This window comes from Poecile atricapillus, chromosome 26 (assembly GCF_030490865.1).
Source record: "Poecile atricapillus isolate bPoeAtr1 chromosome 26, bPoeAtr1.hap1, whole genome shotgun sequence".
Classification (NCBI taxonomy): Eukaryota; Metazoa; Chordata; class Aves; order Passeriformes; family Paridae; genus Poecile; species Poecile atricapillus.
The window spans coordinates 3,071,397-3,083,786 of record NC_081274.1 but is presented as its reverse complement, the minus strand read 5'-3'; the positions used below and the strand labels follow the sequence as shown (position 1 = coordinate 3,083,786).

The 12,390-nt window shown below is 52.3% G+C and overlaps 4 pseudogenes; 2 read left to right on the top strand and 2 right to left on the bottom strand.

Annotated features, from left to right (window-relative positions):
• Positions 1-12,390, top strand: part of LOC131588521 (zinc finger protein 850-like) — a 497,145-nt pseudogene that overhangs the window by 244,315 nt on the left and 240,440 nt on the right.
• The window catches only part of LOC131588505 (zinc finger protein 208-like), a 911,601-nt pseudogene that overhangs the window by 690,037 nt on the left and 209,174 nt on the right, over positions 1-12,390 (bottom strand).
• The window catches only part of LOC131588448 (zinc finger protein ZFP2-like), a 122,427-nt pseudogene that overhangs the window by 57,590 nt on the left and 52,447 nt on the right, over positions 1-12,390 (bottom strand).
• LOC131588570 (zinc finger protein 239-like) lies at positions 3,399-5,648 on the top strand (annotated as a pseudogene).

The following is a 12,390-nucleotide window of genomic DNA, read 5'->3' as shown; positions in this document are numbered from 1 at the left end:
TGTCCCGGTGCCTTCCCCAGCAGCTGTGGCGAGGGCAGGCACAGAAAGGGCTGAAGCTGCAAGAGTGAGAGCAAGGATTGTCCCGCAGTGGCTGGAGATGGCAAAGGAGGGTGGCCAGGCCGAGGATTTGAGCAGAGGATCTGTGGGCAGGCCCAGGGGCTTCCCCCGCTGGGGAGCCCTGGCTGCTGCTGCGTTGCCTTCAGTGCAGGCTCAGGGGTGGCCTGTTTAATATTCCCTTGCAATTCATGGGAATATTAAAGTCTGGAAGAGCCATGGCTGGGGCATCAATCATTTTATTTTTTCATTTTGTTTTGTTTTCTTTCATATGTCCACCCATAACATTGAGGCTATCTGGGGGTAAAAAATTCACAGAATGTTCTGGCTAAAAGAGAGAATCCTCAATCCAGCTCCTACAATTCCCTGTTAATTTTAAGAATTGTACCAGCTCTATTTTAGTCTAGGGAAATATTATTTCTGAGATTCCCTGAACCCTCTCTGAGTCAATACAAGACAAAACTTCCATCAAAATAGTTCCCAAATATTAAACATTTTCTCCACCATTTGCTTATTTTTTTTCAGATACTCAAAGCTGCTTTTTCGCCTGAAAATGAAGCCATTTCACAGAGGCTACCTCTACCTCTTCTTCTTGTTTTTCTGACTGGATCAAGTCATCCACATCCTGCATTAACCCAGTCCCTGGGGGTGAGGTCAATTCCTTTGATATTTCCTGCAAGGCTTGCCCCAGTCAGGCCGGTGCTTCCGTGCATCCCTGCAGAAGGACCGTCCATGTCTTGAGCATTTTCCCTTCTACCTCTTGTTGCCAGCCCAAGGCAGAATTCAGTTTGCATCCTCTGGAAGTGGGCAGATCCCCAGAAAGCATCTTTTGCATCAAGTTGTGAATGGCAGCAGTGTGAGGAGGGCCCCTGGTTGAGGATGGTGTAAGGATCTGAGAGTGTGGGGTGCCTCGGTTTCATCATCTCATTTCTTCTTCTTGGGTCCTGCAGCATTCTGTGGATTCCATTGGATTTCTTGTTTGGCAGGATAGGAGCATTCTAGGGAGCCATCCCTGGCTCCCCAAGCTGTGCCTTGAGCAGGACTCCCAGACAGGCTGTGAGCCCTTCCTTCCCTCCCTTGGAACAGGGGATTGCTTTTCGACACCTCTTGTCCTGGTTGCTTGAGGGAAATTTGGAGAGGCTCCATATCTAATTTTGCCAATTTCCCTGGGGCTGCCCACACTTGTGGGTTCACTCCAGTCTAGGCTCTGCCAGACATTTGACACAGAGGTAGAACAGAACCAGCCTCTGTTTCTCCTTTTGCAAAATTAATTTGCATTTCCCATTTAGCCATCAAATCCCTTCCCAATAAATTACAATCACAATTGTGAGCAAATAAAAATGCTCCTGCATTTCAAACCCATCCCCAACATCTGCTAATAGTGGCTGAATAAAACACACCCACTCATCTTTCCCACTTAGTGCCTTAATAATTTAAATATTCCCTAACAATTTTCCCCCCTTAGGTGTAAGATTGTGAGTGGATGGAGAGGCCCCTGTGTCCATCAGGAAAGGTCTCCTCTGGATCCAGAGCCACCCTGAATGTTCCCAAGGGCTGCAGTGTGGTGGGTCCCTGGTGGAATGGGAGCTGTGAGAGCGCTAAGAATCCGTGTCCATCAAGGGCTGGACTTGCTGGTGCTGAGGGTGCTCCTGTCTGTGCTTGCAGTGTCCTTGTGCCCTGCAGCTGGAAGGCTGATTCCTTGCCAGGGGCTGTTTGGGTGGGCTGTCCCCTGGCCAGGAGGGCAATGCCTGTGCCAGGTGCTTGTGGCCGAGGGTGTCCCCTGGGTGCTGGGGCCCCCTTGGGCCCAGGGCTTGATCCCTCAGGGGCTGTAGGAACTGTGCCATGGCCTTTGCCTTCAGCTTGGCCTTTTGCTCATCCCTTGCTGCATTCAGCTGCTGAGCCTTTGTGAGCAAGTGCTGCAGGGGCTTCTTGTGGCCCTGCTGCAGCCCCCCTCAGTGCCTGTGGGTGCTCATCGTGTGGCAGCTGCTGAGCTTTCTGCAAAATCCTTCCTTTCTCCAGGGACCCAGCACAAAATGCTTAAAAGATGATCTGGATCCTTGCAGGTCTAATCCCCATTTCTGAGCTGTTCCTTCCTGGTGCTGGCTGTGCTGAGGCTCCCCTCCCCAGCCCGTATCCCAGAGCCGGTCCCTGTCCTGCCGCAGTGTCCAAAGGCGGCCCCCCCGGCGGGCAGGGCCGGCAGCTCCACGGGGCCGGGCAGCGGCCGGGGCGTCCCGCAGCCTCCTGGGGGCCGGGGGCCACTGCCGGCCCTGCCCGGGGGGTGCTGGGGTCAGGCAGCGCCCGGCGCTGAGCCCCGGCTGCCCCACAGCCCCGGCCTGGCCCCACAGCTCCCCACAGGCCCCCAGCCCGTGCTCCCGGTGCCGCAGCTCTGCGCCCGCTCCTGCCACTCCCAGCTCAGAGAAACCCCCTGAAATCCTGACCTCCTTCTTTTCCTGTCCTGGAAAACTGGGATACAAAGGATCTGAGTCAGCTGGCAAATTCTGAGGATAAGACCCTTCTGAAACACATCCCAATCCTCAGTATTTTTCTCTTCCTCTTCTCTTCCATCATCTTTTTTCTTACCCCATAGATTCCTCCTGCTGCTTCTTGCCTTAAGCACATTCCTGCACACTCCCCTTCAGCCAATTCCTTCCCAGCACACCAACACCATCCATCCCCTGTTGTCTAAATCCCTTCTGGACTTCTCTTATTGCCCCCCTGGGTGTCCATGTCCTTAATTCCCTCTGGGAGAATGTGCAAACGACCTCCACATGCTCCCAATGGACCCTTGAGAGATATTTTGGGACCCTCATCCCTTTGTCCAGGATGCCCTTCTAACATTCCATTTTCTCCCCTCAATGGTCCTACCTGGATCCCACTTGTGCCCCCCCGGGCCTTGGCGCCCCCCTTGAGGGGAATTTGGGGAGGGGGGAGCGCCAAGGCCGGGCCCCCCCGCGCTGTGGTGGCGGGAGCGGCTGCAGTGGGGAGCGAGTGCGGGCGGAAGCGGCCGAGAGCCCAGCGCTGCCCCAGGCCGAGCTGGCCCAGCTCCATCCGTGCCCCTGCGGTGGGATGCTGTGGGACTGGGGGGGAAGAGGGAGGCGGCAGTGGGTGCTGGGCCTGGGGGCAGGAGGGGAGGGGAAGGAGAAGCAGGGCTGAGGAACAAAATGGGCATAGGATGCACGTGGGAGAAGGTGGGATTATGCGGGAGAAGGAGAAGTAGGAGGAAGAGGAGTGTGAGGAAGAGTACGGCCACAGTAGGAGGAGCAGGAGCAGGAAGAGGAAGAAACACAAGGTTCCACCCTCCCTGTATGTGCAGTCCCAGGAGCGTTGCCATGCCCACAGTCAGTTGGTGACTGGACAGGGTGATCCATAATTTTCAGTGGGCTGAATCTTAGTGTTTCTGAGATTTATTGGGCTAAATGTTGCTGGTTTGCTTTTTTGCAGGGGCTGAATCTTTGTATTCTGGAGCGGGTTTTGCCTGAATTTGATGTTTGGGTAGTTCTTGATCTTTGTTTTGATGTTTGGAGGATGTTTGGTCTGGATGTTGGTGTTTTGGTTTGTTACAGACACAAGATGCCAAATGACTTTCTGAGATGAACTTGGGCAAGGAGGAACCCCCAGCCCAAGGCGCTCTCCTCTCTTTTTTTCCTCCTAACCAGGAATTTTCATTCCCAAGCTGTGTCCAGATGGAAGAGGAAGAGGAAAAGCCCCAGAGATCCCGCACAAGGAGGGGCTGCAAGCCCAGCCCAGGGAGCTGCGAGGAGGAAAGATCCCCCCAGTGCCAGGAACACGGCCAGAGATCCAGCCAGAGCTCAGAGCTGGGGGAGAAGCCCCACAAGTGCTTGGAATGTGGGAAGGGCTTCAGAAAGAGCTCTGAATTGATCCGGCACCAGGTGATCCACACTGGGGAAAAGCCCTACGAGTGTGGGGAATGTGGGAAGAGCTTCAGCCAGAGCTCCAACCTGATCCAGCACCAGATGATCCACACTGGGGAAAAGCCCTATGAGTGTGGGAAATGTGGAAAGAGCTTCAGAGATATCTCTCACCTGATGACACACCAGGTGATCCACACAGGGGAACGGCCCTACACCTGCTTGGAATGTGGGAAGAGCTTTGGGTGGAGCTCCAATCTGAGAGCACACCAGCGCATCCACACTGGGGAGAGGCCCTACGAGTGTCCTGAGTGTGGGAAGAGGTTTCAGACCAGCTCTGATGTCCTCAGACATGAGCGGATTCACACAGAGGAGAGGCCCTTCCGCTGCCCCGACTGCGGGAAGGGCTTCAACCGTAACTCCCACCTCATCAGGCACCGGCGCATCCACAGTGGGGAGAGGCCCTACGAGTGTCCCCAGTGTGGGAAGAGCTTCTCCAGGAGCTTTCATTTGACCCGGCACCAACGGAGGCACCAGTAAGGGAAGCCCTGCGAGTGCCCCGAGTGCGGGAAGAGCTTCGTGCGCTGCTCCAGCTCCATCCCCCATGGGAGGATCGGCGTTGGATGATCCCCAGTGACCCCGGTTGGGCAGAGCCCTGGTGATCCGTGGTCCTGGTGATCCGTGTTGGGAAGACACCTGGCTGGGAGGCTCCACATCTTCCTGGCTCCCTGTGGGCACCTGGATGAAATCGAAGGAATGAAAATCCAACAGGATACAGATAAACAATGGGAATGCCTTGAGGAGAGTGGATTTGTTGACTTTAAATCCTAGAGAACCTTTTTCCGTCACCTCAGGAGCTCTGCGGGCAGAGAAAATGGGGTGACATGGAGCTTGGGAGCCCTGGAGGGGAGCACACAAGCTCTGGGGGAGGGAGGACACAATCCCCAGTACCCCCCTCACCTTCTTCCTCAGATAGAAGCCGAGCCCCAGCACCAGGAAGACAAAGCCCAACAAGGAGCCCCCAATGCCCATCAGCATCTTGCTGTGGGCAGCATTTCACGGCATCCCTGGGGCATCTGCTGGATTCAGGTCACCCAAAACCTCTCACAGACACCCCAAGCCTCTTCAAAGACCCTTCAAGTCTCCCCCAGCCTGCCCAGGACCCTCTGAAACCTCCTTTGTAGTCACTAATTTTAAAAAATGAAGAATTTTAGAAAAATTCGAGATCTTAGCTAGAGATAGGCCTTGCTGGAAGTAGTTAGAGTTAATGATTTAAGTGAGAAGCAGGATTTGAGATAATGAATCTTAGACTTAGGTAAAAAATTACTTTTCATTGTATGTGTGTTCAGCTGTGCTTATAATGAGAAAAGAGAAACTGATCAACGGGTTCAGGAAGATCACAGACCTTACATCTGGAAACCCATTTCAAAGTCACAAGGGAGGAAACTGGAGTTGTACCAAATGTCATTTGTAAAGTCAACCATTGTAAAGGTAGAAAGGTGAGAGTGAGGAAGAGCGGTTTTCCTTCATCTCTTGATGACCCCTCCTTGCCAAAATGACCCCCTCCTCAAATTAGGGAGCCCACCACGCAGGCATAATGACATTTTAAAAACATTACCATTCATTTTTATCTGAAGTGGGGAATGGGAAGTGTTAGCATTATAAATATGTATTAGTATTTTGGATATTCAAGACTTTTGTAAATAAATAGACACTGGAATTCTTTGTCAACTTGCAGTGTGTATTAAGGGGTGACTCCCACACTCGCCCAGTGCTGTGATTAAACATGCACTTTGTAACTTTAAACTGTTGGAGAGGTTTTTTGTCCATTAACAGATTGATATTGATACTGGATCAATATTGCTATTTTGGTAAATCACTGCCAGTCTCTTCCCAGCCTCCCCAGGACCCACCAGAGCCCCTCCTGTTCCTCTCAGGATCCCACAGCCCCCTCCCAATTTCCCCCCACTGCCCCAGGACCCCCAAACCCTCTCCCAGTCCCTTCCCAGCCCCACCAGGACTCATCAAGACTCCTCCCAGTCTCTTCCCAGTGCAACCAACCTCATCCCAATCCCTCCTTTCCAATGCCCAATCTCCTTCCAGCTCCTCCAGGCTCACTCAAATCCCTCCCAGTGATTCCCAGCACCCCCAAACTCCCTCCCAGTGTCCACCAGGACCCCCAGAACCCCATCCCACTCTCCCCAACATCCTTTAATCCCCTTCCCAGCCATCCTAAGCACCTCAATCCCTTCCCCAGTTTAAACCAGTCTATCTCAAACTCCCTCCCAGTTCCTCCCAGCACACCCCAATCCCCCTCTGGGCCCCCCCAGTGCCTCCCCCGCTGCCCCCGGCGCTGTGGGGGCCGGGCCGTGCCCCAGTGCCGGCTCAGGGGGTGCTCCAGGCTGACGTGCTCCACCTGGCAGCTGGAGCTGAGCCCGCATTGCCGGGGGCGGTTTCCAGCAGCACCAGGAGCTGCTGGCTCCAGTCCTCGCTGGGGAGCACGGCAGTGGCCAGCACGTGGCCCGAGAGCTGCTGCTGGCCCTGGGAGCAGCTCAGCTGGATGTGGGCAGGGGAGAAATCCATCAGGGAGCAGAGCAGGCGGCCTGGGCCGGGCTGGGAGCTCCAGGGCACCAGCGAGATGGACACGCCGGGGACATTGGGAGAAAACGTGACAGAGTGGGATCAGCTTGGGGGCAACTGGGAGAGATGGGTGAGGAGTGGTGTGGCATTGGGAGGGACTGGGAATGGACTGGGAGGGACTGGGGTGGCACTGAAAGAGATGAGAGCAGATACTGGGACACTGGAAGAGAATGTGTAGGTCTGGGAGTGAAGTGAGAATGAACTCGGAATAGAATGGGAATGGGCTAAAAAGTAATAGGAGTGACTCTGGGGCCTCTGGGCGGGACTGTGGTGGGACTGGGCGGGACTGTGGTGGCACTGGGAGGGACTGGGAATGAAGTGCGCGGCACTGGGAGGCCGAGTCCAGCGCGGGGCTCTCGGCTCTGTGGATCTGCCCGGCAACTGATGAGTCATCAGAGAGGCGCGCTCTGATTGGCTGAGGGGCGAGGGGATCCACGAGAGGCGAGATGGAGCAGGGGGGCATTTGGGGTGACTGGGATGGACTGGGAGAGGCTGGGATGGACTGGGAGAGCCACGGGAGCCACTAGGAGGTTTCAGGGATGGGCACAAGGAAGGCTGAGGGCTCTGGGGTGATTCCCAGGGAGGTTTGGAGGGACCTCTCCCTGCCCTTGTCCCGAACCACGAGGACTTGGATTTGTTTCAGTTCAGTGGAATTCCTGGTGATTTGGGGGGAGCTGGAGCAAAGCAGCTGGAAAGCACAGTGGGCTTGACAAGGACTGAACCAGGGCAGGAGTTGTGGCTGTCTTGAGTGGGCTCTCAAAATGTGAATCTTCATGGGTACTTTCTAAGGGAATTTTGTTGAATTTTTACATTCATTATTAAAAAGCAGAGTCACAAGTGGAGCTCCGCTTTCAGTTTGAAATGAGGGGATGGAACGTGGGCACTGTCACTTCCGTAACCTCAAGTTGTTCCTTGATACTGGACACTTTAGCTTTGGCAATCTGAAGCCCTTCAGCAGCAATGGCTCTGCCACCCCCTGGTTTCTGGCTCAGACCCAGCTCGGAGCTTGGACAAGGTCTGGGCTTTGTCCTCTTGAGCTTCAGGAGCCTCCCGGGAAGCACCAGCCCTCCCCAGCCCACCCTTGGTAGGACTTTTTCTTTTCTCTCTCCTGACGATTTTATCCCCAAAACTGCCGTGGGAACGTTGTATCCAAGCACATCCTCCAGCGCTGCACTTTCCTCCTGTGAATTCCCTGTGCAGGGAATGTGTCTGTGCTTTTCCCTGCTTTGTTCACTGACAAACAAACCTGAGCCCGTGGGACTGTCAGAGCTCCTTCATGCAATGAAATCAGGTTGTGTTGATCATGGCATGTTCTGGAGGAGCTTTTCTTGGTGTGTCTTGTGCTGCTGGAAATGACACAAGAGCCAGGAGGGAACAGAAGCTGCTGCTGCCCGTTGGCTCAGGGCCAGGGAACCAAGTTGTGCTCCCGTGCAGTTGGGCCCTGCTGGAAGCAGAGCCGCCTTTCCCTTGAGCAGCTCAAGCTTGTGACAGCTCCAAACAGGAAACCTCAGCAGAAAACTCCTCCTCCAAACTCAGCTGCTTTCCCTCCTGCAGCTGTTTGGGAAAGAGCCTCAAAGCACAGACTCTGCTGGGAGCCATTGGTGCATTTCCTCCCTCCCGGCAGCAGCAGCAGCTCCTGAGCCCTTCACGGGCTCCTGTCCCTTCACAAACCCTTCAGCTCCCTTTGAACTCTCAGCAGTCACTAACATATGCATTTCTTTCATATTTAAACTGCATTTAAACTTCTCTTTTTCTCTCCTCTCTATCTTTTTAATCTCCTCTTTATCTCCTTTAATCCCGTCAGCACCAGTAGGATGGGGATGGAGTCTTGGGGTGGGTGTGGGATGAACTGAGGATCCAGCAGAGAAGGGCAAGGCAGAGGGGAGAGGACTCAGCCAACCCTTCTCCTGCTCTCTCCTCCCCCAGGGTGCAGCTAAAGCAAGTCAGACTGGAAAGGATCCCACAAATGCTGTGTTCTCCTCCCTCTGAGCTTGGCTGGGGATCCTCAGCTTCAGCCTGGTGCAGTGCCTTAGATTGGCTAATTTGAGTTTTTGGCTAATGCACTAAATAATGTGGTGGGTTTAGCACTGGCTGAAATCTCCAGGGCACTTACTCATTTCTCACTGTGAGATATGGATTAGGAGAAGGGCAAAATAGGCTTAAAACTTAAAAGGAATAAAGAAACTTTATTAACAGGACTTCAAGAAATAAGAAACCAGAATAAAACCTCCAGAAACCTGTTCTCTCCCCACCCAACTTTTTCCTTTCTCAACTAACAATGTAAAGATAAAACTTAGGATGTTAAAGCAGTACCAACTATACAACAGTCTTTTCATCAGTATCTGTAGGGAGAGGAGTTTTCTCTTGTCATTCCATGGAGAGTTCTCTACAAGAAAAGAGTTTTCTCGTGCCTTTTCATTTCTATGAATAGCAGCCACCCAGGGCAAAACTCTGCCATCGTGCCTTCCTCCCATTTCCACACCACTCTGAGGTGTGTTCATGGGCCATGAACTCAATGGGTATTATTTTAAGCATGAGTTATTCAAGAGTTATTCTCTTCATCTGTCTCTGTGATCATCTCTGGGAACAGAAGTTTTCTCCTTCTCTCCCTGGGGCCAAAGGGTCTTCATCAGCTCTCATCTCTCTCATCTCTCTCTCCCTCTGTTCAAGGGTCTCATGGGGTCACAGCTACTCCACCACCTGCTTGGCTTCATCAATGGATACCTTTGCTCAGATTTACACTTTGAATCCTTCATTCCTCCCAATACTCTTTCATTAATGAAAGGAGTTATTTTTCAGAACATTATTGTCCATCTCCATGGCCCTACCAAAAGACTATTTCAGCTTATTAAAGCATCTCCTCATTCTCCTTCCATCTGAGGCTTGACTCTTCCTCGTACTGACCTTGATGTTTGATGTTGTCTTTTACGTGTCGATCGCTCCCACTTTGCGCTCTCTGGAGAGGGGATGAAGTCTGCAGGTCTCATCTGTGTAGTGGAAGGGTTAAATGTGGCCCAAGGTGTGGCAGGCATTCCTGGTGTGGGATTTCAGCTCAGCAGCTGCTGGAAGGCAGGGGACGGTTTCCAGCTTGGAGCGGTCTGTGCAGGCCATGGTGGGGATCAGCGAGATGTCAGCAGCCGTGGCCCGGCCCAGCTCAGGGCCGGGGTCCCCCTGGGGAGGGCTTCAGCCACCCCATGGAATGGGACTGGGAGGGCTTCCCGGGAGGGGCCACAGCAGAGCCCGGCCTGGCCTGGGGCCGGGGGAAGTCCCGCAGTCTCCATCCCCCCAGCCCAGAGCCACTGGGCTCCAGCCCAGCCCCCCCAGGCCACACAGGCTGCGGGGAGTGGGGCCAGCCACACCACAGCTCCAATACCTTTCAAGGCTGCAAACAAAAAGAGACAACTTCCCCAGCTGGAGTTTTTAAATGTGCTATTCACAAAGGTGATCTCACTTTTCAGTGCTGCAAAATGCTGTCAGTTCTCAGAACTGGCCGGCTATTGGCCTGATCTCAAGCAGAGAGAAACTCCCAGCAGCCTCTCTCAGAGAAATCACTTCTGTGGGTGTTTTCTACTTTTTTCTCTAAAATGCCAAACCACCACAGCTGGCTTGCTGGGAAGGGGTTCGGTGCCCCCTCACCACCCCTCGGAGGGCAGAAAGAAAGAGAGCTTCCCACGTTTCTTTCCTCTCTTAAATCTGCTGTCATCAAAGTGTTTCCAGCTTTTCTAATTGGCTTAGCAATGGGCCTGTTCTCAGAGCCAGCCAGTGATTGGTTTTGCCAGGCATGGAGAAAGCTTTTAGCAGCTCCTTTTAGCAGAAATAGCATTCCCATGGCTGGCTTCTTCCCTCCTCACCAAAATTTAAACCATGCAAAACCAACAAAACTGGCCACTGGTGGTCCTGGGGCAGGGGAACCTGCAGGCTGGGAGAAAACTTGAAGAACTCGTGTGGAGCCATTCAAAAATGTAACGTGGCTTCATATCTAGACACACAGCCAAAGCCCAGCTATTTCTCTGTTCTTTTTCTTTTCAGCTGAGAGAGGAAGTCACAGGTGATGGGGTCTCTATCCCACATCTCTTGGGTCCCTGCCTCGTAGCTCCCAATTTGGATGAAAGTTACCCATTTGCTCCCACTGGCTTCCTCCTCCCACCATCTTCTACATCTTCCCCCATTCTTCTGTGACTTTCTTCTTCTCTTTCCTTATGACCATTGCAGCCTCATCTCTGTGGCTCACAAAAGTGCCCAGGGGGGGCTCCAGGGCTGAGGCACAGGCCCACATGCTTCTTTGAGATGCCCCAGCAGTGCTGCAGCAGGCTGATGGCTGTGCAGTTCCTTTGGTACAGGAACAGGCATTCTTGGGTTTAGTCACAAGCATCAATGGCCAAAAACCCAATTTTCTTTGGTTTAGTCCCATCTCAGAGCTCAGCTGCGGTGCAGGATGTGGGTGCTTGGGGCACTGCAGCACATGAACAATGCATGGTCCCCAGAGGTGGTATATCTGGAAACATTTATTACAAGTGCACATAACTTTCATGCTCTTTTTCCTATTGGGTTAGAATAGTGTGAGCCTGGATAGCCAATAGTATAAATGTTCAGATGGCTGCTAATGAATAATAGACATGATTAATTCCCTATTAGCCACATCAGTTTTATTTCCCTAGGGCAAGCACTTGTAAAACAATTTCTTCTGCAAACTCCTCTGCTTCTGCTACTTGTTACATTTTAGAAACTCTGTTCCATCCATCCTGCCTTGACTGAGGAGCGGTCCTTGTTGTCTTATGACAACTTCTCTTTGTTTTCTCTCTCCACAGGGCAATCTTGGAGTTACTCTTGGATCTCTTCAACAACAGGGTTTGGCCCATTGTCAGGCTGTAAATAACCAGGGGTGGGACCACTGGTGCTGTGAAGTCGATTTATTGCTGAAATACATCAAAAAAGGTCTCAGTCTGAAGGCATGAGATTTTGGAGGAGTATAAGTGGGCCATAGCTCAAAGGTAGTCATGAGTTTCTTTGTTACACAGCAATATATCACATTTTGGTACAATGGACAATTGACATGGAGTTTATTATTACTTAATCACCTTTCACCTTTGCCAAGTTCTGCTGCACTGTGTCTGCTTTTCACCCAATAGACTGCTAGCTCACGTACACACATGTGCTTCTTATGATAATATTTAGATTCATAGCTTACTCTATAAAATCACACAATTACAGTTGAAAACTCTCCACCATCTCACTTAATGCAGTTTCTTATTTACTTATGGCATATTCTTACTTGCAGCTATAGGAACATAAACTTATGAATTCTCGACTCAACGTCTGTGAACCTTTAGCATTGCATAAACCCAAGCTCCTTCCAAGGCTGGAAATCAAACCCTTCAGTATCTGTGGAAGTTTCTGTCTTTCCCTTTCCCACAGCCCACCAAAGGATTTGTGACACTTTGTGACAGAGGAGAACCTCCCAGGCAATTTTGTGTTTGCTGTAGGGAAGCTCAGGTTGCTCTGCATCAATTCCCAGAGCACCGCAGAGCATTGGCTTTGTGATGTCAGGGCATGGATGCCACATTGTCGTGGTGACATCCCAAGGTTGCCTTGGTGCACGGAAGGCCTCAGTGTCAGAGCAGCTCTTGGGCTTGCTCAGTGCAGGAGCATCCTCCTGCTTGAGGCGTTTGTCAGTGGGCAGCTGCACACTGACAGGAGCCTTGTTTGTTCTTGAGTTGAGCACAGTCTGCAAACTGGCACAGCAGTGCTACAATGATTGAGCAGCTCGCTGCTGCCGTTTGCACCCTTTATGGCATTGGCTATTCCGGCTATTACCTGACCAACCTGG